The sequence below is a fragment of the Podarcis liolepis genome (genome assembly GCF_965112155.1).
Source record: "Podarcis liolepis genome assembly, chromosome: 1".
NCBI classification, from domain to species: domain Eukaryota; kingdom Metazoa; phylum Chordata; class Lepidosauria; order Squamata; family Lacertidae; genus Podarcis; species Podarcis liolepis.
The window spans coordinates 57,277,001-57,300,576 of NC_139554.1; the positions used below are offsets into that span (position 1 = coordinate 57,277,001).

Sequence of the window (23,576 nt, forward strand, 5' to 3'; positions counted from 1 at the left end):
ACAAGCAAACAGCAAAGAACCTGCACAAGCAACGCTGACACCAAACCCTACATATAGTAAGTAAAATAGAAACATCGCCACCCGACCCCTCCCCCACCCATCTTGCCCCTCCTCCACCTCTTCCCCCCTTTTCTACCTAATGTCTCAACAAATGAAACTGATTTGTAAAAATGTTACATGGAAAGAAATACGAGACACATTGCAAACACTTTTGTAAATCAAGAAAATCTTTAATAATAATAAATAGTATTGTGGAGTTTTATTAACAAACATCCTTTGCGTTGGACAGGGGAAGGGTAATTTGGAGCCCTGGTAGCTTCCACTCATGACCTACCAGCCACCAACCTGGCATAGAGCTTCTCCTTCTGCCCAAACCGGTGGGTGGGTGTGCCACTGTTGATAAGCTGTATAAAGCCCCCAAACAGTGCTTTTGAGGGGCAGGGAAATGGTGGGCCAGAACCAACTCAGGGTCCATTGGATCCTGAACCAGGCAGGCTGTTGTCACATGACAATACTGGTCCTGATCCTGTCCCAAACACTACACCAGTTCCAGGTTGGTGTAGCAACCTGTGTGTCCCTTCTGCCCTTCTGCCCTGGCCACCATGCATGGCAGGGATGCAGATGTGATGATAGTCCCAACTCTCTGTAAAGCCCCCTCCCTAGGCTGTGTTTTACTATTTCCAAAACCAGACCAGGGCCAAACTGAAAGCAAAATTCCGGTTTGAACCCCACAACATTGTTTTGACATTGTCACACTGACCTTCCTTCTTTATATCTTTCCCTCCCTACTTTCTTGTCTTTTAGCTCTGAAGCCTGAAGCCAGGGCCTGTCTCTCATTATTTTTGATTAATGTGAACTCCTGGGAAAGAATAGTTGCCTGAAAACGGGACTAGAAATATAACCAACTAACTTGTTTCACACCTAATGGCCCCAATCCAACCAATCTTAGTCATGAAGAGCAATGGGACTACAGTATATGGTGACTAGCACTTCATTCCAAACCCTGGCTTAGCAGCCCTCCTGATCCTGCCAGGTGGGGCAGCTAGCTGCACTGCATTTGAAAGTTCTTGGAAATAGCTATATCCACAGAAGAGAAGGCAAAGCCCAGCAAGAAGTTGCATAAGAATTGTTGATTATTAATATCTTCACATGCATCAGGAAGATTCCGGGCATTGCATGGCAGAACAGAGTCTCAAACAGAGATGTGCTCCCCCAAGGACACATTCCCAACACGTTCGCACTCCTGTCTTGGCAACTTCTAGCTGGCTTGGTCATGTCCACCAAATGGAAAATGGCAGGATCCCCAAGGATGTGTGCTCTATGAGGAGCTGGCTTTGGGCACCAGGCACTCTGTGTGGGAATCCCTTGCAGACGACCACAGTGCCTGGAGACATACAGGTTGTGCGTCCATAGCAGTGACCAGAGGAGGAATGGCTGCTGGGTGGAGCGCAGAGGAAGAAACACCATGGTGTATCTGCAGCAGGACAACTGGACACCTTCATCTGACCCAGCTGCAACCAAACATGTCTCCTGAATTGGTCTCTACAACCACAGCAGGCACTTTAACTCTCTAACAGATTAACCCCCCCCCCAAAGGCACACTCCCTCACTGTGTCCCGAGATAGATGGATGCCCATATCCCATGAAGACCTGTCATAAAAATTTCTACTTTTTAAGAAGCATTTCCAGTAGCCACAATATTTCATTCAGCGTCTTAGACTACAACAATGCCCCTTAGCATTGTGCTAACCTATATTCCTGTGAATAATCAATTACCAGGCAACATTCAATACCTTGTTGTTAACATATGAAGACATCAACAACTCAGAACCAGGTTACCCAAAATACCACTTTCCTCTGTACAGACCTGTAAGATCACTTAGATCATCTGGTGAAAATCTATTTGTGGTAGCGCATCCTACAGAATATTATAGGATGGGGACCTGAAAACAGGCATTTCCTGCTGTTGCCCTTGTTTTGTGGAATAGCCTTCCCTCTGGCATACTCATAGCAGCAAAAATCAGTTGCTTTCGATGTCTTGCAAAGACTTATCTTTTCGTCCTGGCTTTCCCTGATCCATAAGATTGGACCCTGATTTTTGTCTATTAATCCCCTTAATCTGCCTTATTTGCATTTACGTTTTTATACTGATTTATTGACTGTAGGCAGTATCTTTGTTTTTCATGGACATTGTTTTTGTATTGTACATAGTGTGCACACTTAGAGATTTTAAGATTATGAAGCAGTTTAGAAATGCATTGAAATAAATAAGTAATCCATAAGAAACACGAATATATTTCTCAGGCAATACACACACACATCAGTTGAACAGAAATTTCAGAATTCATAGGCTTAAGACTATTTACATTTACCCAGAAATGTTGATCTGCTGAATGTTGTCCCCAAGGAAACACACCTGGCACTACCACCATCATTCTAGGCACAAGGCTAAGACCTTTTCTTTCCTCAGGTAATGAAGATGGTGGTTCTCATCTTTTATTAGTGTGAGGAAGACCTGTGATTATTATGTTATTGGGGGAGCATTTTAGATAGTCTGGGCTGGATTCAACTAACCCGGTGCACTAGTGCAAATCAGTGCAAAGACTCCTACTAGTGCAACAGGGTTTTCCTCCTCTCCTTCCACCCTGTGTGCTATCTATTACTATCTATTACAGGACAACCACCAGAACAGCATGCAGGGGAAGAGAGGGGAATTCATTCTGTTTGGCACTGACAGAACAGTCCAATTACAGCCATGTTGAGTTCCACCCTTTGCATTATAGATTGTTTTCCATTTTCTGTTTCATTGTTTATATATGTTTAATTTACCCTGTTAACAAATGATGACAATGATGATGATGGATGGTACATTTGAAATCAATTACTCCTGTTTTGATTAGTGGCAATTTGGATCGTCTTGCTAAATCAGGACATGTGTAATACCAAAACACTGGGAATGTTATGTGGGGAACAATACTATCACCGTGCGGGGAGTGTACAAGGTTGACTTGTTCAACAACAGTAGTTTAGCTGTGATGGCCAGACTGTTCTGATTTGGGTGCTTGCACCACCAATTCCTGGTTTTAGAATAGAGAAGTTTGTGGGCTACCAATACTTTATGTTCCAACTTTGAAAGGTGTGGGACAAGTGGATTATATCACCCTTGTGCAGGAATTTTAGCCATTTGCTGGTTTACACGCCACACTTCGAAAACTGTGGTCAGAATATCTTTTAGGGATTTGGGCAGGCCCAGTAGTAATTTTTAATCTCCCTCCTACCCAATGTTGAACAACAGATCGCCCTACCAAAATAACCCCAGCAGATGAAGATACAACAGAGGGAGACATTCAATGTTCCATCACCACAAGCATTTCTGCTTGCCAGACAGAGCAATCTCCCCTCTCCTTCCTCCATGCTGTTCTGGGGTTCTCCCAAACTCGCAGAGCAATTTTGTGTGTCAGGGGCAGGGGAAGCCCTGTTGCACCAGTGGGAGTCCTTGCACTGGCTTCCACAATCACGTTGGCTTAGTTGTATTAATAAGGGCCTGGGTGAATGAAAATGTCTTAGTCTTACACGGTTTGGCAGCATTGAAGGCCTGGCAACCCCCACCATGGTCTGGCCCGGCCTTTGGTCGCTGGAGCTGCCCAGCCAGCTGAATATTCACCTTGCTGGCCAAGAATTGGACCCAAGCCTGCCTTCAGACTGGCCAATGGCAGGCAGACTTGTATGCAGGGCTTCCCTTGGGAACTGGCCTTCCCTCAGGTTCACTCCCAGAGCATTCATGACAGCCTGCCCTGGCCTCAGAGCTCAGTTCTTCTTAATTGAACCCAGCCCTGAGTCTTTTAGTTTTAGAAAATGCTAAGGAATAAGTGGTCTGCAATGTTTTCTTTTAATAAACTGTATGTTTAAATTATGTAAATATATTTTTGATGCCCTTGTAGTATTTTATTTTATGTCACAGCCTGAAAATCTGGAATGGCTTGTGAACTCTAATTTGTTTTTGTAGGATTGAATATGTATTTCTTAATTAAGATATGCATATATGTGGCATTATGTTGACTGATCAACATATATGCATCATAAGGTGATCTGTAATTTTAATTATTTATGTATGTTTTTCATCATAAATGAACAATTGCTAATGAGGAAGCTCACTGAATTCAGATCCTAAATTTTAATATTTTGCTGAGAGCTGAGGAAGGATTGGCAATGCTTTCGGAGGAGATTACAGGTTGTATTGTATGCATTCTATCTGACAGGAGTTTGAGGCAATTATAAGATTGTTTTGTATTAGACTGAAGAATGAAGTGTCCAAAAGAAGGAATGCTGCAATGTTGGGTAACCTCAATATCCTCACATCGACTGGTCATGACAATGAGGTAAAATTTCTAGATTCTCTGAATGACTGCCCTAGAACATTTGGCAATTATTGCTAAAGATAAAATAACGAAGCCCATAGAAGGATAAGCCTTGCTGAAGCAGAGCCAACATGTCTTCTGCCTATTTGAGTTCTCTGAGTGTGTCAACAAGCATATAGATAGAGGTGATCAGTTTAAATAGTGCACTTGGACTTTCAAAAAGCTTCTAATATGGTACCTCACCAGATACTCCTGAGTAAGTTTAACAATCATGGACTAGGCAAAGAGATCCTCTTGTGGATCAGTAATGGAAAATTCTCCTGAAGGGAAGATGTAGGAAGTGAAGTCCCCCAAGGATGAGTATTTGGACTTGCACTTTTTTCTCTTGTTAATAATGCAAACAAGTGTAAAGTGATGCATGTTGGAGCAAAAACTCTTAATTTCACATATATGCCTGTGAGATTTGAACTGGCTACCAGGAGCGAGATCTTGAGGAAGATGTTTTCTTATGCTATTGGAGTGGTGGTGCCTTAATGCCTTAAACATTTGAGCAAGTAAATAAAATGATAAATTGTGCTTGGAGAAAGTACTGTATACGTTCTGCAATAAGACGATTGCGTTAGGCTTACAAACTACAATTACTGGGGTTCGCTGGATGCCACTCAACTTGGCTTACTCAACTCTAATTTCCCACTTTTCCAGAGAAATAAATCGAGCGACTTTTCCCATCAAACTAGAGGGTTGAAAGAGGCCACTTTCTGCTGGCCCATCATTATTGAAAATAGACAAATCCCACCTATTCAGCCACATGCTGCTGGGATTACAATAAAGAAAGTAAATACACTCCAAACTTCACATGTAATCCAACCCTAATAAATATAATCATATTAGAATATTTATTCATCAACAATGGATTCCAGAACAGAATGTAACTAGATCGCTCCCGGACTCACATGGGACCAAGATATAAAACACAAAGGACATGATCCTTCCCCCTGAGGCACAGCACCTGCACGTGGCTTAGTCATAGGGCACCACAGAGTCCTGCAACCCCACCCACCAACTCTTGGCACATTTGAGCAAGCAATGATGCATGAGACCATTGTGGCAGGTAGGAGCTCTGTGTGTACTTTGCCTTTCCATGCAGCCTCTCTTCTCCCATCCTGTGAGGCATTGGGGTGATGGCACAAGACACAACTACAAAAACCAAAAACTCATTGAAAGGAGGGCGCAAGTCATTGGCACCCAGCTCTATGGCCCATGGTGAAGAAATGGAAGATGGATTGTAGTTGGCAAAAGACTGGAAGGTTATGAATTAATAAAAAGCAAATAGGGTTAGCGATGGTCAGAGAAGGAACGCGTGGAGAAATAAATGAATGCTGACTGTAGAACAGTAGGACAAAAGAGGGAGCTTGAAGGACAGAGTGCTCTGAGAATGAGTTTCAGTAGCAATCCAGAGAAGGGGTACAGAATATGAGCAGGTCCCTATCAATTCACATTACTGTTCTAAAATATAACACTTTGTTCCATATGAAAAGATTAGCATCTTTGATGGCAGCAGTAACTAACCTGCTGTTATTATTGCGAGAACCTTTTAAAAGCCCTTAAAGTTAAATGGAATGGATATAAAATCCAATGACTTGGATCCTGATTTCAGTCAGCGGACTTCCCGCCTCTCTCTCCCCACTCTAGTCACCCATGCCTTCCCGAAAGCCATTCCTGGTAGCTACTGTACCCTCCACAATGGCCTGGGATATGGTGTAGTGGGCTGTAGAGGAAAGAGTGAATCAGCAAAAAACCAGGGTAACCCTAACCTACTAATGCACTGCCACCTTAGTTTATAATTACAGTGGTACCTCGGGTTACATACGCTTCAGGTTACATACACTTCAGGTTACAGACTCCGCTAACCCAGAAATAGTACCATGGGTTAAGAACTTTGCTTCAGGATGAGAACAGAAATCGTGCTCCGGCAGCGCGGTGGCAGCAGGAGGCCCCATTAGCTAAAGTGGTGCTTCAGGTTAAGAACAGTTTCAGGTTAAGAATGGACCTCCAGAACAAATTAAGTACTTAACCCGAGGTACCACTATATAAGGAAAAAGACAAACAATCAGAAGCATTTCAGTCTTACATTTATATGAATCTACCCCAAAGCCTTCGCTACCTCAGGTGAGCAGGTGAGCAAACATTCCTCTAGACTGGTTGGTTAGCCTAAAATATATATAGAATGCTACTATTTCCTGTAAGTGTTCCAACATGACCAATGGTCAGGGGTGATGAGAGCTGTCATCCAACAACATCTGGATGACATCATACTCAGTGCACTGGATTGTACATGTTCTGGATTGTACATAGTTGTTCGTTTTGATTAAAATTATTGTGGCGTAGGAAAACGTCAAAAGTATCTATTGTTTCCCCATGTGGTTTCCCATTAATCCAATGGGCTCATTCCGTGGTAGGGTAAGTCTGAAGGGAAGTCTGAAGCTGTCCATAGCTATCTTCAGTTTTGATGTGCTTAGCACTTAGCTGTTATAAGTGCCAGCTCAAAAACACAGATTCCTGCTTGTGCAAGTCACCTACTCAAATGAGCATGGCAAGATCCGATAACAATACTCAGAAAAATCTTAGGGCCAAATTAGACACTGTGCAATTGCATGAATGATTTTTAAAAGTAAAAAAGGTGCATGTGTGCTGAAAAACCATTAGTGGGGGGCTTCCATCCTTTGTCACACTTTTCGTCCAAATCCAGATTTCCCTCTCACATTGGGGGGAAAATCCCAGTAGTGGGAGTGGAAGGTTTCATTCCAGTTCAAATAGCGGCTGCTAGTCATGTAAATATTTATACATATTGGCATTTGGGTAGAATGAATATCTTCTTTGTCTTTGTTACGAATGTTCATGCTAGTGTTATATATTCTGGAAAGCATTCTCATGATGAAGGAGAGCACTGTCTAGCTTCATAGCTTAAAAGGGCAACCCAAATGATCAAGGGCTGGAGGAAAGTTTACAACATTTGAGGCTTTTCGGCTCATGGGGCAGGGGGCAAGACGAGACATGATAAAGGTGCATAACATTATGCACACTTCTTTCATATTATTAGCACCCAGCATTAACCAACAAAACTTAAGGACCGACAAAAGGAATTACTTCATGCAATGCCTAGTTGAATTATGAAATTTGCTGCCACAAATTGTAGTAATGGCCACCAGCTTGGTTGACTTTAAAAGGAGATTAGACAAAACCATACAACCTTATGATAGATTGTATTCAATGGTGGTTTTCCTGAGCAAAGAAAGGGCATCTGGTTTTGATTGATCTCCCCTACCTAATGGCAGCTTCTGTGTGTCCTGCCCCCAAGAGCTTCTCCTGTGAGTTGGAGAACCCACTGGAACAGCAAGGAATATGGCACAGAACAGTGCATTTGGCAAATATAGGGTGCCTTGCCTTAAGCATTTCCACAAGCACAAATTCACCACGAGATATGGGATGGGTGAAGATGTCCGTTTTGGTTTCTTTCTGTTTCCCAGTCTTAAGTTCAAGACATCGGTTTGCAATATTTTTTGGAAAATCAGCATTTTAGTGCAAATTTCTCCCATACACAATTTTTAATGCAATTTTTGAATTTTATTTTCACTGCCGTATACATTTATATGTACACTTTAAACTAGCATATGCATTTTTTGAATTGCAGTGAAAAATGGGGACAATGGCATAGTTTGAAGGATTGTGTTTCAGTTTGCATGTGGTTTCACAAAGTGCAAATTTGGCAAGTTCGCATTTAGATGGGAACTGAATCCAGTTTCTCCCCCACCTCTACACCGGATACGACCCGAAGTGTACTAATTGTGATGGCTATATGTCACCTGCAGGATCAGAGGCAGGGAAGCGATTGTGGGAGAGTGCTGGTGCACTCGTTCCCTACATTTGGGCACAGAAGTTCAGTTTGATGCAGCAGGGCTCTTGTTATGTTCTTGTGCTTGCAAATGCAGCATGCTCCTTTTATTAAGCAAATAGTCTGGCATTCCAGAAGCAGACTTCAATACAATGCCTTATTCTAGGGGGTGTTGACTTAAAGAGTGCGCTGGCTAGATGTTTGCTCATTTTCTATAAATGTTATTTAAGATCAAGAAAGCAATATAAAATTTTGCCGCTGCGGTTCCAACACAACATATAAAAAGAAATTGAGGGCAGCTTGACATGTGCAGTTTCGGGCAGTGTCAAGTCAGTGCATGCATAAAGGCGTCAGCCATCGCTATCTTTCTTAATACATCTCCAGATCCCATATACGGTAAGTAGAAATCAAACCAGCAGCTTCAAGAAATGTGCTGTTAAAAATGACTGCAGTTAGCCCCTTTGCACATGCACTTGTCCGAGTGGTAAGCAGAATGCCACCCTGAAGAAACAAAACCTTAAAATGATAGATTGGGTGACCCAAAAGACATTGGCCAAGCCTGAGTTCTATTGAAAACAATGGGACTTAAGTTAGTTCCGGCCAGCTTCTCCCACTGATTTCAATGGGATTAAAGTGTGAATAAAGTTTTTTTGTTATTTATTAAATTTGTATACTGTCCTTCATCCAAAGATTACAGCGTGCTTCACAACAACATAAAAACACAAAGTGAGAATACAAAATACATAATAAAAACAAAACAAAACCAGTAATAAAGGTAAAGGACCCCTGACAGTTAAATCCAGTTGCAGACAACTCAGGGGTTGTGGCGCTCATCTCACTTTACAGGCCGAGGGAGCCGACATTTGTCCGCAGTTTTTCCGGGTCATGTGGCCAGCATGACTAAGCCGCTTCTGGTGCAACAGGACACTGAAACTAGAGCAGCTCACGGAAACACCATTTACCTTCCCACCAGAGCAGTACCTATTTATCTACTCACACTTTTTGGCGTGCTTTCGAACTGCTAGGTTGGCAGGAGCTGGGACAGAGCAATGGGAGCTCACCCCATCATGGGGATTTGAACCACCAACCTTCTGATCAGCAAGCCCAAGAGGCTCAGTGGTTTAGACCACAGTGCCACCCGTGTCCCAAAACCAATAATACATCCTCCCCAAAACACATTTAAAGGGCATAGAAAGTTAATCAGCTGAAGCCAAAGACTTGGTTAAAAGGAAATGTTTTCGCCTGGCCTGAGGGAAATCTCCCTGGGGAGAGCATTTCACAAACGGGGAGCCACCGCAGAAAAGGTCCATTCTCGTGTTGCCACCCTCCTGACCTCTCATGGAGCAGGCACACAAATAAAGTTCCTCAGGCTCCAACCGCACATGTGTCAAACCAGTGGTGCTCACAACAACAGCGAAAGGAAAAGGTATTTATGCTCATCAGCTCAAGGAAGAAGCCTCTCCCCACCCCCTCCCAATGCTTCTCCTCCAACGCTGCTGCAGAAAATAGCTCTCACAGTTCTTGCTTTAAATTAGACTAGATTCAATACAATGGAGCATTTATATGTCAAAAGACTGGAAACGGGTTGTCAAGGTAAAATTCACCGTAAACAGAGACGTTAATTCAGTTGTTGGCATGGCTCTCTGTTATCTTCTCAGTGCCTTCCAAAGGGTATTAACCCTACCTTTTGGCAGCATGGTTATTTATTATACTATATTATTTTTTGCACCTGCTGCCTAGCCCTGATAACAGCTCACACCATGCTTTGATTTGCTGGGCTATTTGAAAAACAAAAGCAAAAAAAGGCCTCAGCAACCTGAGCTGGTTTGATGAGAGCACTTTTCCACAGAGTTTTCCTAAGTATATGGCTTTCTACTTTCAGGTGTGAATATCCCATGGTTTCCAAGATGCAGAGTCCAATTGGAGGAGGAGCAGTCTCCCAAGATGAGATGTGACATTCTTCTTTTCCATTAACCAGAACCCAAGCAGCACACAGCCAATGCCCAGCTATAAGCAAGTGTGCAAATTGTGAAGGAAGTGTGAGCAAGCTTTCCCCTCATTCACTCCATATCCTTTGCTCTACTACCCTTAAATGACAATACCATGAGCAAATGCATTAAAGGGAAGTGATGAAAGGGGAAGTCATTGTGGAACAAATGACTTCTCAAGCTCTCTGTAATTCAGGATCATGGTACAATAGGTATATGCAAATCATGGCTAAGGAAAAGAAAACAGTCCAACCAGCCAGCCAGCCATCAAAAGGTTTTTCTATGGATTTCTATGTAGCTAACAGCAAGTACTGAAAAACAAAGCAATGTAAAACATGGAACTAAAATTATTTCATGTTGAGGTCAATGGTTGGAACTATCACTTATGCCTTACCCAAAATTGTGGGTAATGCAAAAATAATACTAATAATAAATGCAAAGATACGATTGCTCTAGTTGTCTTTGCATTTATTATTAGTATTATTTTTGCATTTATTTTTGCATTTATACCCCACCTTCCCTTCAAGGACTTCAAGGTCGTGCACACATTTCCTCTCCACCCCATTTTATCTTCACAATAACCCTGTGAGGTAGGTAAGGCTGAATTAATCTATCAGAGAAGAGGAGAAAGGTGAGACCCATTGTAGCGTGGTAAAGGATATGTAACTAAATTGCCAAATGAAACCCCAAAGAGCATAGATTTGCAATTACATACCACAGATTTTAAAAAGTCACAGGAACGTGAGATGAAGCACAGATTGGCTGCTAGCTGCCCACCTGCAGGTCTTTTCCACCCATTGACACAGATGCCAGGGTGACATGGCTTCAGTTTGTTTATTCTGTATATAAGCATTCCTTGCTGTTGATATTTCAGTCAATATTCCCAGTCATTCAACAGAGAGTTGTTGGTGGGAAGGGGCCAAGTCTGATGAACAAGTCTGAAGTTAGAATAAACCATTTAGAGGAGCAGACTGCATTGAAAAAATGCTAAATTAAATATACTCAAAAACTGCGCGCACGCACACACACACAAACTTCATATTCTCCACAACCAAATGCATCCCCAAATCGGAAGGTAAATCCTACATTTACTCATCTGTGTTTGTATTCATGTGGTCAGGAAGCTAGAATCAGAACAAGCTCCAGGTGATGAGGCAACAGATTGTCAAAGAGTCCCCTCAAGCTCCATTTTCCACACACACCTAGAACAGCAGTAGGGGACCATTTCCCCCAAGCCATGCCCACCCACCATCTGCTGTCAGGTAATTGACAGGTGGGAAGCGCCATCCACCTGTAAAAATCGCCTGCTGGGGAGCTCTGGATTTGGTCTGCTGGGCTGAGAAGGCTCCCTAGAACATATGAATAAAGAAGAGAGTGGACTGGATTCTGCTGTTAGTGGAAGCCAGCACAAGAACTCTTGCTAATGCAATGTTGATTCTCCCTGTCTTCTGCTCCTGTCTTCTGACCCTGCCATTTTGGAGGGTTGGGAGGACCCCCCTAGAAAAGTGCCTTGGAGGGTTAGAGGAGAGTTTGTTCCATAGAGCAAGCAGAAATGCTTGCACTGATAGAATGATCTCCTTGGTTCTATGTTAAATTCCACCCCGTGTTTTCTCTTGACATTACGTAACCACAGCCGGGACAATTGGCTTCCAGGGCAAAGTCTGTAGCCAATTATTCATAGCTACATACCTGCATTTTCCACAAATACATTTGTGCTCAAAGTGATTTACTGGGGGAAACGATTTACTGGAAATAAGCAGTCTACAATAATTGCACATGATTATAACGCACGGCAGAAGTTGTATTATCACTGCAGCATAACACAAAACAACTCAGTAATTAGCAGTTCATTTAAAATGCAACAAAAGTGAGCCTAAAGCTTACCAACAGGACAAGTGACAACAGTGAGCTTCATGTCCCAAGTAGATCCAAAGCAAACCCCGCCAACTCCAGCAAAAAAAAGAATATTTATACCTAGACACAACAGGCCAGAGAAAAACACCAGCTCTCTCAGGAACGCTCCTAGGGCCAAAGGGTGGGGCAAGCCAGGAGGAAACAGCCACCGCCAGATGGCAAGCATGGAGTCAGTCATTCTTTCCTCCTCCCTATGAGCACCAACACCTGTCTTTCCAAATACTAAGGTACTAGTGCTACTGGCAACTCTACGTACATTCAAATCCCAAGCTGGCAAAGCAGCAAAAAAGAAAGAAAAAAACAGGCCAGGAAACGCCAGCAACTGATCTAGACATCATATCCCAGATTCTTACTGTAAGTGTGTTTATGTCGGAGATAACCGACCGCATGTACAAAGTGGAAGTGAAGAAAGCAGCGCTTCTGTCTGGGCTCCTGTCTGGGCTTCAGCAGGTACCTGATTGTCAAAATGTACTCTATGCACATGAGACTGGAGCTTTTCAGTACATAGAACAAATTCTTCTAGGGTGGCAAGCTCTGTCTCTAGCATATGCTTCTGTAGACGTAGGGTTTGAGCCGCCTGCCATAAACGCCTGCCTGCTCTGATGTGCATTCATACTGCATGTGTTAAATGCCCCAAAGGCATGAGCCACATCTTTGCACTACAGTGGTACCTCGGGTTACAGACACTTCATGTTACAGACACTTCAGGTTACAGACTCCGCTAACCCAGAAATAGTACCTCGAGTTAAGAACTTTGCTTCAGCATGAGAACAGAAATTGTGCGGCAGCAGCGGGAGGCCCCATTAGCTAAAGTGGTGCTTCAGGTTAAGAACAGTTTCAGGTTAAGAACAGACCTCCGGAACGAATTAAGTACATAACCAGAGGTACCACTGTATTGGCAAGATTCTCTTGGCCAAGCGGGATAGTAAATTATAACAAAATCCAGCCAAAAAATAATTAAAAGATGGTTATACTGTTGGCAGGAAACTACTTAAAGCTGGTGGTGAATTTTTGCATTCCAGTGAATGGTTAATGCAACAATGTCTCCCAACTACTGGGATATATATATTTGTTATATTTATATTTTGTGCTTCCCAAATAGAGTTCAGAGCAGTATTTAACAGTAACCCTGTAAGATAAATTAAGTAGAAAGACAGTGGTTGTCCTCTTTCAGTGTTGGATTGCTTAAGCCCCACTGAATATGTACTGGATTGTAGCCTTAGTGATTTGTCTGAGGCCACCCAGAGGGCTTCATAGCTGAACAGAGTTTTCCGTGTTACTATGCTGTTTCAGGTTACTGGTGAACAGAAGTGGTTTTGCATAAAACAAATTCCATCTTGCACCATTGCATCAAGATTCCTTATATGCAAGAGGGGGCTGGATGAGGCCACTGGACTGAAAGCCCCCTGCATTCCCCACTACACAATCTAATAAGCTGGTGTATCTATTTTACCTGGTGTACAGAATTTTAGGAAACCTAGTTCTGAAAACTAGGAATTGCTAATAGATCAGACAACTCTAAAATCCACAGTGCAATTGCACTCTCCAACTACTATACTTACTTTTAAATACTCAAATTATTTATTGGTTTATCTCAGAAATAATGCCTCATCAATTTGATTTGGGTCAAACTGGCCCTCAAGCTGATTTACAAGCAATAAAAGATACATAGATACATATAAAATAATTGAGAGTGTGTATGTGTCAGTAGAGTATATGATTGTAGCAAAATGAAAATATATTTACAATTCACCCAAAGGATGTGTTTCAAATTAATTGAAAAACCGTCAGCCTAGATTATTGGGGGAGCGAACTTCAGAACACTATTGCCACACTTAGAAAGACCCTGCCCCTTCATAAATGCTTTGAGGGATGTTTTCACTATAGCTATGCCAAATAATACTAAATATTATCAATATTACAAAGGTTCATTCCTGTGAAGAAAGGTTCAAACATCTGAACTTTGCATTCAAATGCCAGGGAGATTGTGCTAATGTTTCCTGTCTCCATACAGTCAGATGCTTGTATTTCTCAAAGTTTTCTGAAGTTACACCACAAAGATGAGCCAACAGAATTCTGAATCATTTATATGCAGTTGTGTAATAATAATTGTATGTTTTGGTCAAACCCATTACATTATAAAAAAAGAGACAATTATGTTGGGTACATAGGATTTTCTAACCACAACATCTTGGCTGATTTTTACACAGTCTTTAGATGACATGAGAGAGCAATTATACTGTATTATAAATTAGTCACTTGCCCAAACTCAGTTTTATATCAAAGCTGATTTAGGACTCATGCAAATTCAGGGTTGCATCTAACAACAAAAAGGTTTTACATATAGCTGAATCACTTTAAGAATCATCATATTAATATTTCCTGGCTGGATCTTTGGCTAAGAACATAAGAAAACAAAGGACACAAAACTAGGTACCTGAGCATGTAGGACTGTTGTGACAAGATTTGTTCTCTTCTGGAGAAGAAATTTTCCCAAGCAGAGAGTACCATATTTTCATTCCCCACCCCCATCTTTTCCTCTACCTGCTGAGAAACCAGGTTTATTCAGTTACCAGCAAGGATTGTGGCCTTTCTCCTTTATTTCCCCAAGTCATTGTGACTCAGATAGCATCTACTGCCCCACATCTCAGGGAATGAAAGGTATGCATTTTATTCAATCTTTTCCTATTCAGAACAGGACAAAAATGTTAGTTGCTAGTATTCATGCTGGTCTGTAGGAAGAAAGCCTCTGGAGAGTGCATCATCTTTCCTTTTCCTGTGTAATTTTGAATTTCCATGTGCTGCAGCTGTAGTAGAAGCTGAGGGTGCCTTCTGGCTTCATGATTCAGGAATCATGATGTTAAAATTGATTTTTACTAATAAAACTCCTTTGCTCTAATCTTTTTTATTGCTACAGTACAGATAAAGTACTAGCTAGAACCTTGCTCAAGTAACAAAAGTTGAATATTTTCATTAGGATTTCCTTAATTCTTACTAACTTCTTTCTATTTTAATTTGTTGGAAGCCACCCATAGTGGCTAGGGCAACCTAGTTAGATGGGTGAGTAATAATAATAATAATAATAATAATAATAATAATAATAATAATAATGCTATATGGAACATCACCACACCACCACTTTGCTCAGGATTTCAGAATGAGGCACTTGTTTTGAGCAATGTCCTCAGCAGTATGCATAAAGGTCAAGACAAAGTTTCAAGTGAAGCCCTAGACAGCTCCATGTAGCGCTTAGGATGGAGACTATATGGATGACATCCCATGATGTCCACCTGCTTACACAATGGAAATCAATATGTGCAAAGGGATTTCTGGTTACCCTCATCCCCCCTGCATGGCTTCACGGTCAGCTGCAGATAGTCTTCCAACACTCCAGAAGAAAAGAGAACAGGGAAGCTTTGCTAGATCTTACCCCCAAAGAGCAGATCGGAGGTGTTTCAGCAGCAGCCATCACCATAACTGTGTACAGTGGTACCTCGGGTTACATACGCTTCAGATTACATACACTTCAGGTTACAGACTCCACTAACCCAGAAATATTGCTTCAGATTAAGAACTTTGCTTCAGGATGAGAACAGAAATTGTGCTCCGGTGGCGCGGTAGCAGCAGGAGGCCCCATTAGCTAAAGTGGTGCTTCAGGTCAAGAACAGTTTCAAGTTAAATACAGACCTCCGGAACGAATTAAGTACTTAACCCGAGGTACCACTGTATATGTGAAGTCGGTATCACTCGTTTTACTCCTTAATTCCTTTTCCTCCAAGAAGCTTGGCAGAAACTGCATAGCATTTTCTCCTTATCCCTTATAGTCCCTTTTGAGACTCTATCTGATAGTTTTATAAACGTATAGTTGATAGACTTTGAAAGCTTCTTGATCTTTGAATTTAGAATTGCACTCCTGCCATCACATTAAAGTAGATCATTATTACTCATCATCTGTTCCAAATGAGGAAATAAAGGCATATTTATTTTAAATTAGGAATTCAGTAGTTGCATCCAATGGAAAATGGCTCTTTTTTATATAAAACAGGATAGTTAATTACTCCATTAGTTGACAAGCCATGTTTTCAACTACACTTCCTGTTTAATGCACCTGTAACCTAAGCATGCTGCATTCTACATATAGTTTGGGGTTTAATTATGAAAGAATGTCACAATACAGTAGTAATATATTATAATACTAAAGAAGTCTGAATTACATTTGTCCAAGTTACATCACCTTTACCTAGATTCTGTTTATAGCTGTTCATTTTTATTTAACTATGTCTTTGCAGGACTACATCCAAATCATTTGTGTCTCATTCCAAAACATTTGGGCAATCAGAAGTTCTGGAAAATAGGTAGCTATCTGCATAGGACTGTAGCGACATGATAAAGTTAGATAACAAGAAGCTAGGAAGGTAATTTATCTTCTTTCTTCTTCGGCAATCACTCATAGCCCAGTAAGATTGTCTTCCATGAACACGGTCCAAGTCAGACTAAGCTGATCAATATAGCTCAATATTGTCTACACCAATCAGCAGAATCTCTTGGAGATTCAGACAGGAGTCTTTTCCAGCTCTCCTAGACAGAATCTAAGACTTTTTGCATGAGCTCTACCACTGTACTGAGTTGTGACCCATCCCATATACAAATTAATTTATTAGGAGCTCTGGGTAAATTGTTTTCTTACTCCGGTTCAGATAGTTGTGTACTATGGCTTTTAAATTCTGAGTTGAGCAGAAAAGTTTCATTTCAGAACAACATTACCCACTATATATATTGAAGTTGAAGCAAATGCTTCAGGAGACAGAGTCCACAGATGAGCAGATTCTGATGTAGATCTTTATTCAGGACCGGCCCACCCATGATACAAAAGCAAGGCAACCGCCTCAGGCAGAAGGGTCCACCAGGGCAGCAGATCCAGTTATCAATCTTTCTTCCCCACTTGTTCCTGTTGTAGGTATTCCTTGACCCCTTCTTCACTTTCAGGAAAGGGGATGTCATTTTGGAGTCCACTTGATGTGCCAAAATGCCTTAGGTGGGCCCTAGTCTGTTTGTACTTGAGTTCACTGAAATCAATAGGTTACCAACTTTGCATAGGATTGCAGCTTTAATTGCATTTCTTCTACTCACACAACATGCCCTAGAAGACACATCAGCTCACAACTATCCAGTCTAGAAGAGGCTGTCAAATTATTTTTCCTTTGCCCATCTTTGAAGGCACCTTGCAATTATATGTTTCCCATGGCTGAAACATTAACAGATGGTACTCTTCCACTTGAGAACATTATTGTGGTCCTTCAGATGCCACCCTCTTGCCTGCAGGATATCAAAGAGGAAAAATTCTAACCCCACCCAGACACAAATAAGTATTTGTACTAATGCTTTGAGGATGCGGACTGAGCCCATTTCATAGCTGCAGTCAAATGAGACAGATTTGCATAGGGAATGAAATGTGTTGCCCTTAATTTGGAATGGGGTATTTGGCATTTCACAAGCTAAAATGAGGGTACAACTGACATTTTTTGAAATATTGATGCAATCAAGCAAATATATCCAGACACGATTGAAGTCCGTACAACAGAGATCTAAATTAGGTTATATCCATATATGCAGGGAATGAACTATACTTTTAAAAGTATTATCTTCAGCAATGAAGCTGTTATTATCACTGTTGACATTTACTGTATGATGTCAACTTCTATGTATCTAATTTGCTTAATGGTGTTTACTTTGTGCCTTTAAAAGCTGACCAAATAACACAACTACTTGGAGTTATATATGCTTTCTGAGAACTAGAAATACAATTAACCTTACAATAACCTGTATTTATGTGTGCCTTGATCTAGGGACCTTTGTGGCTTTCCTTGTTCATTTAGAGAAGGCAGCTAAATGTTTGCAAAGAAAAAATAACATTGAGCTGACCAGTCAATTGGAATTAATAGGGAAACTCACCTAGACATGTTTTTGTATGTCCATCAGATCGCATATGTTCACAAGACATCACAAATGAAAGCACTCATGGAAATTATCTAATTAATTCCCTAGTTTAAACATTTCTTTTTGAAAAATGGCCTAGCTAATTTTTTAGCTGTCAACTTTTAACTTTTAACCATTTCTTGAAATACTTTTCTACAATATAAGTTAAAAGCCTTTTTTTAAAAAAATGAAATGAAATGAAATCCAGCTTTCCAAGAGTTTTCCCTGACGCAGCTGCTCTTTAGTACTTCAGGGACTTTATATCAAATGGCAATATTTCTTTATTGAAACTCTAGGTGTTATTGTTTGAAAGACAAAAAGTAGTGTTCCTTCCCGACATGGTATCTTAAGCACAACACATCTCAGAGTTCCTTAGTTCATGATGACATTTTCTTTTTAAAAAAGAGAAAGACTTTTTTTAACCATTACAATAAATGGTAATTTTCCAATTAATTAATACAATGCACCTTCAAACCAAGAAAAGCAAAGAATATGGTTTAACATCACCACCAAAAAGAGATGAAAAATGCTAATTTCTCAACCAATTTGTTCTCAATCACATTATCTTTTGCTCAGACATACTGTGTTATTGCTGTATCCAACAAAACTTTATAATGTTGAGGAGCAGGAGGAGCAGATAGTTTCGCCACCCCTCCACAGTCAGGGGGTTGGTGGCCATTCGCACATCATCCACATATCCTTCAAAACAATTCAAAATAATATTTATTGGTTTTCTCAGCATTTCATATCCAGTAATGTAGCCCAAAATTTGCCTCCAACAACCTTGTTTTTTTTCCTATATCCTCTATATACTGTACAAATAACCTGCACCACATCTCCAAAAATAGTCATGGGACAGCTTATATACGTGTTTCGGCACCATGTGTGAAGTCTTAAAATAGTTATGTTTCAAATTCATTGCTATGACTACTTTACAAATTCTGTCTCCTGTCCGCTGGTGTGCGCGCGCACTCTCTCTCTCTCTCTCTCTCTCTCTCTCTCACACACACACACACGTTTGCAGAGGTCAACAGAGTAGTCAGCTGAATGCAGGAGAGAAAACAAGCAGAAGCAAGCAGATATATGGCCCCCAGAAAGAGTGGGAGCCATTTCTGCTGATAAATTTACAGACCCCAGAAAATAGGTCAGAAAATAAGCTATATTTAATTTACAAGTGTGTAAGTCTATTCAAGATTTATGCCAGCATTATTTTTTGTGATAAAAATTATTTCAGAATTGTACACATTTTAGAGTAGTGCTAAGTTTCCTGAAATATCATCATTTGTGGGGCTTTTTTCCCAGCTGGAACTCACTGGAACTCAGTTCCGGCACCTCAGGTGGATGCCATTGCCATTATAAGAGGACAAGAGGTGAGTTCCAGCACCTCTTTTTCTAGAAAAAACCCCCAGTTCTGATCATTGGGTATTATAATACATGCATCACAACATTTCATTATTGAAATACGTGTGTGTTTTTAAAATGTATGTTAAAAGTGCCTCTTTGCAAGACATAATAGTGCCCTTTCGAATTCACCTCCTTTCCCTCATGAAAATTGATCCTTAAAAAATGTCCGATGCTTCGTGGCTTAGGCAGCTTCGTCCTCAATGGCCTCTACCCATGCTGCATTAAAACCTAGCTTTGTACAATTATGTCACATTTGTTTCCAAAGGTCTTAAGATCCTGGCTGTATGCAAGAGCAATCCTAAGAGTGCATACCAAAAAATCCCCCTGAGATCACTTGGATTTACTTTATAGGTTGCAGCCTAAAGCCCTTTTAATTCACCCTCTCCTCAAAAACAGACAAATTGAGTTCACAAGGCCTAATGTTGCATCTGGATATGGAAAGGCCAAACTCACGTTCTTGCTCAGCTATGAAGATGACTGAGTGGTCTCAGGTGTCGCTATCTCAACATAACTTAGCCTCCCTACCTGTAATACTTGGGAAATGGAGGAGAATTGCAATAACATAGTGCCAAACATATCAGAGGCGACTAAAAGCTTGCTAATTTGTGGCCTTCATTCCAGGTTTTGATGAACCTGAGGAAAAAGTAAATTCCAAAGCTGGGGAGCAGTTGCCAAGAAGACCTCTCTGGATACCCTCACTTGGCAACCTCTGCACACACAAGCACACCCCCAGTGGCTTGGGAACGGCTTCTCCATGGTGTGAATTCGCAGTGCTTGAGCAAAAATTGCAATTATGAAGGCAGGGCAAATCATGTGGGCCTTTACCACCCCATATAAGCCCCTTTCTCCAGCAATTCTGGTTGCCGGGAGTGAGTGGGGTGAATACCATAACAACCAGCTGATTGAAATATATTTCTCCTTGCTGGAGACAAGTTAGATTTCATAGATGTCTCCCTAGACTCCTGTTCACAATCTGACTTTTAAACAAATACTATTAGAAAAGTCCACAGTGTTCTGATGATTATATTTTGTAGTAGAATGTCCCTATTTTCTGAGGAACATTGGAGGGTATGTTATGCTTATTTCCTCTGATGGTGCATGATCATTGGGCATATTGGGGAATTGTGTTTTCCAGGATTAATAGACCATATGTCACAGCAATTTTTCATACATAACATGATCTCCTATTTCCTTGTAATACCTTTCTTTGCTTTTTCTTCACAGTACTCCATCAGTCTTCCTTTGTGATCAATTTAAGACTTTGCGGGGAGTAACCGTGTGTCTGTGCAATACTACTTAACAAATGTGTCAACTTTATCATAAAGAAGGTTATTGGTTTTGTGCAGTTATGTTGAAATTCTAAATTAATTGACCATTTTCAGTGAAAACAGTTTTTTCTTTCTTTTTTTTAAATGACTGTTTATCCAAGTGAAAATAAAATGGGGAAACCAGTTACGCTACCCTGAGATTGGAAGAAGGATAGGAAAAGAAAGAAAGAAAGAAAGAAAGAAAGAAAGAAAGAAAGAAAGAAAGAAAGAAAGAAAGAAAGAAAGAAAGAAGCAAGCCTGTGGTTTGGCTTGTAAATAGTGCCTTACAGTGCAAATCCATGCATGTTTATTTGGAAGTAAAACTGTGTTCAGTGAAGCTTAAGCCTTTGTAAGCATGTTTAGGATTACAACCTTATTTATGATTACTCCACCATCCTATTAATTAACTCAGTAATTAACTTCACTATATTAGATAAGACTTCTAGATAAGTGTTCACACAATCACAGCCAAATTTGCATTTGCTGCTGGTCAAAAGAAGAACAAAAAGAGAATGGGAAATAGAACATCTTCTACCGGATAAAAAAGAGTGACTAACTACTTCAGTTTTAATCTTTGTTTTCCACTTTATATCTGCACACCTTATCATTTTGTGTTATCCCCCCCCCCAAAGAAAAGCATATCACAGCTGAAGCTATTTTACTCTTTTGCATTTATTTATTTCTATAACAAGAAGCCTGCATGTCTTTCATTATACCACTTGACATAAAACACTTTTTAACCACCAGCACCATTGTGGTTAATATAAATAAGGGGTTAGGTTAAAATATTGGCCAGTTAGTTATATCTTAATTTTATGTACTCAGGTTTTCTCTTTGGTACACCAAACAATGTATTCTAGATTAATCAAGCATTTTTTAAAAAACTGCACGTATATGACTGAGAAGTTACTGAACAAGTTAAAGTGCCTATTCAGCATACATAATATGTACCTCAATTTGTGCAGTTTGCCATTACAGAATTGCAAGTAGAAAATATTGTTTTAAATAGCACTACTGTGGTTGATTCATGGTTATTCAAACTAAATGTCAATGAAAGCCAATGGAAAGGAACACACCAATACAGCCAGATGAAAATTCTGAAGGTCATAACTTTGTTTATACGCTATTCTTATATTCAGAAACCCAAAGAATGTTAACCTATTACTATAAGAGCATGGATTCAACATGGTGACCTGCCACTGAAGAAGTGGAATTTGGCTTAAGAAATGAATAATAACTGACCAAGATGGTTGTGAAACCTTGCGTAAATTTGTTGTCGATCAACACAGCACAGGAGTGAGACAATTTCATGATACGAAATTATTAGTAGCCCTGGTTATAATGGCAATTGGGCGATAGGGAACAATCTGGAAACTGAACCCAGAAGCCCAGTTGAAGCAGACCAGTGGTTTTGTGAGAACATTACAACATCTCCTTCACCAGACAGGTAAACAATATATTTGTGGATGATCAGCAACAATGTTATATTCAGCAGGCCTGATTACAATGTCCATACTTCAATGCTAACCCACAAATACAATTTGAAACCCTTGAGAAATTAGGAGCAACTCAGTATACAGAAGCTGGCATGCCCACAATTGGGGTGCCCGGTCCTAAATTAACATATACTTGAAAACATATAGAATTGTTTACATTTTATCTGAACATTAGCCTACTTTACCTTACTAAATCAGGGCTAATAGCACAATAATCATTGTAACTAAAGGCAGGAGATATCAGTAGTAGTAGCAGCAGCAGCAGCACTAGTGGAACAACTTTAAACAAAAACAAAATGCCCACTGTCCTGCTGGTTGAGCCAATGAATCCTGCACGTCATTAGGATATTTTAAACCCATTTACTTTAATGGGATTTGAGCTGCCCGTGCGTAGCCAAAATCTCTTAATGAGAGCTTTTCAACACCCTTTGATCAAAACATTTTAGTTGCGTTTTTCAAGGCAAGGGTTGGAACATCATCATTATGCCAGAGATTAGTTCATACTTGTGCACCTCTAGATTTTATCCCTAGTGGCAGAGTTTTTTGTTTAAAAGGAGCTGAGCAGCACGCCGTTCAAAGCCCTTACCTCATTTAGCTGCTGGTTCTGTTGGGGAAATCCTTTAGCTGCAGCAGCGAAAAGACTGATCAGATGTTATGCCAGATGTTAGGTACACATAGGTGGCAGGCTATCACTTCAAAAAACCTCACAGCAGTGAAGGCAGATGCTTGTGATATGAATTTTAAAACATATTTTAGAATGTTTAGCTGGCCAATTGTGGAATTCCTTAGGTCACTTCCTGTTATTCTGATTGGATCGTCTAAAATAAAACTTTAAAAAACCCCACAGGGATTGCAAACATTTGCATACAGCCAGCCAACTCACACCTTCCCGCACAAACAAAACAAGTCTAACCAGGTTACACTTCTGTCCCAAGAACAAAAGAGAAAGAGCCCTGTTAATGGATGAGGCATTGGTTTCGTGTGTGTGTGTGTGTGTGTGTGTGTGTGTTTAAGACGATCCCATTTATTTTATTTTATTTTTGCTAAGGACAAGTTATTTCAGGCAGTTAATATAACCTGAAGAAAGAAAAGCAAACTCCAGAAACGTGGCCATCATTTCTGACAGCTCAAACCGGCTTGGGGGTGGGTGGGGGAAATAACCAGAAAACGAACAGTATGGAATAGATTTGCATTGACTGCAAGCTCAAGCAAATGTTCCAGCACTGGAGGATTAACTTTCT

General features: G+C 40.6%; 1 protein-coding gene across 1 annotated transcript in view; it reads right to left on the minus strand.

Moving 5' to 3' along the window:
- The window catches only part of EHF (ETS homologous factor), a 50,195-nt gene extending 27,056 nt beyond the window's left edge, over window positions 1-23,139 (minus strand). Inside the window, exon 1 of the mRNA XM_083465571.1 lies at window positions 22,922-23,139. The gene's annotated coding sequence lies outside the window, so the exon portion shown is untranslated. The remainder of the gene's footprint in view (window positions 1-22,921) is intronic.
- Window positions 23,140-23,576: the final 437 nt, after the last annotated feature.